General features: G+C 56.4%; 1 protein-coding gene across 4 annotated transcripts in view; it reads left to right on the forward strand.

Moving 5' to 3' along the window:
- The first annotated feature begins 1,470 nt into the window (after positions 1-1,470).
- LOC102424176 (zinc finger protein 615-like) overlaps positions 1,471-1,771 on the forward strand; it is a 17,307-nt gene continuing 17,006 nt past the window's right edge. For 2 of the 4 annotated variants that reach the window (XM_023747322.1, XM_014448467.2), the window contains exon 1: positions 1,526-1,536. The gene's annotated coding sequence lies outside the window, so the exon portion shown is untranslated. Of the gene's footprint in view, positions 1,537-1,771 lie in introns of all 4 variants that reach the window. The other 2 variants (XM_023747324.1, XM_023747325.1) reach the window with 2 other exon arrangements.

Here is a 1,771-nt window from a genome sequence, read left to right on the forward strand (position 1 = left end):
TGGAGCGGGAGGGTGGATGGGGAGAGAATCATCCCGTGAAAGCCTCCATCCATTGGTTGCACCCATCATGTCCCCCTAAGCAGGTGCTGAGAGAATCTGAAACCCAGGGCCTGCCCTTGACCACGAAATTGAACCCCCACCACCTTTGGTCACAGGCCCACACTCTAACCACTGAAGAACCTGGCCAGGGCAACTTGTGGTGTTTTTTTTTTTTAGAAATATGTTGTACAAACTGGAAAATAAAATCTGCAGCCATGGCCTGTATAGTGGCTTTGTTGGTGCGCTGTCCAGAGCACCCGGAAAGTGGCAGTTTTGATTCTGGGTGAGGACACATGCCCTGTTTCAGGTTTGATCCCTGTGGGGGGTGTACAGGAGGCAACCCATCAGTGGAACTCTCTCACAGCAATTTCTCTCTCAAAATGAATGACAAAATCTATACTAATTAAAGGGTAATATGCTAAATAGACCGGGTATTTTCTGGACAAAGCTACGGTGGGTCAAGGCAGAAGCAGTTAAAGGCAATGAGGCCGGCAAGGGAGAGCAGTTAGGGGTGATCAGGCAGGCAGGGGAGAGCAGTTAGGGATGATCAGGCAGGCAGGGGAGAGCAGTTAGGGATGATCAGGTTGGCAGGGGAGAGCAGTTAGGGGTGATCAGGTTGGCAGGGGAGAGCAGTTAGGGGTGATCAGGCCAGCAGGGGAGAGCAGTTAGGGATGATCAGGCTAGCAGGGGAGAGCAGTTAGGGGTGATCAGGTTGGCAGGGGAGAGCAGTTAGGGGTGATCAGGCCAGCAGGGGAGAGCAGTTAGGGATGATCAGGCCGGCAGGGGAGAGCAGTTACGGGTGATCAGGCAGGCAGGGGAGAGCAGTTAGGGGTGATCAGGCCGGCAGGGGAGAGCAGTTACGGGTGATCAGGCCAGCAGGGGAGAGCAGTTAGGGGTGACCCGGCCAGCAGGCAGGTGAGCGGTTAGGGACCAGCAGTCCCAGATTGCCAGAGGGATCTGGCCTAAACCGGCAGTCAGACATCCCCCGACGGGTCTTGGATTTGAGAGGGTGCAGGCGGGGCTGAAGAGCTCCCCTCCCCCACACGAATTTCGTGCACCAGGCCCCTAGTAAATAAATAAATAACATAAAAAGCTGCAGTCACATGACTTCTTTGCCCAGACCACGCAAGACAATTTATCTCATTTCATATTTGCCTCCCCAAGCTCTGAAAATATTACTCACTTTACACAACTGTCAAAGTGCTAGGAAACGAGATAAAATTCCTGAGTTTTTCACCTTCCCTCCATCCCTGGCTACTGGACCCAAAGTCCTGGCTTTGCCTTCTGTACGGCAGTCAGGCCTCCCAACATGGCGGCCCCCATGCGGCGGCGCGGCACTGGGCGCCGCCATTTTGCCGGGAGGGGAATGCGGTTCTGCGGCCTCAGGTTCCCGCCCGCCGCCACCGGATGACGCAATATCTGAGCGCCGCTTGCAGCAGCCGAATCCGTTCGCGGAAGTGTAACGCTTGGGCCCTCCCGGTGGTTTGCAGAAAGCAGGTCAGTGAGCTCCTGTCCTTTCAAGTTTATAGAAAATGTTTTGCCTCCTTGTGAGGTTCGCCAGAGGGTGGGAGGGGTGCAGCGGGATCCGCCGGTTTCCCGGCGGCGGTCGGGTCGCGTGGCGGGGGGGAGGGGGGCGCCAAAGTGTTTGGGAGGAAGCAGGTGTGTCGCTCCCGCCTGCGGTTGGGGTCCCTTATAGGGTCCCCCGGCGGTTCGGGGTCGGGAGAGATGGACG

The sequence above is a fragment of the Myotis lucifugus genome, unplaced genomic scaffold (genome assembly GCF_000147115.1).
Source record: "Myotis lucifugus unplaced genomic scaffold, Myoluc2.0 scaffold_839, whole genome shotgun sequence".
NCBI lineage: Eukaryota > Metazoa > Chordata > Mammalia > Chiroptera > Vespertilionidae > Myotis > Myotis lucifugus.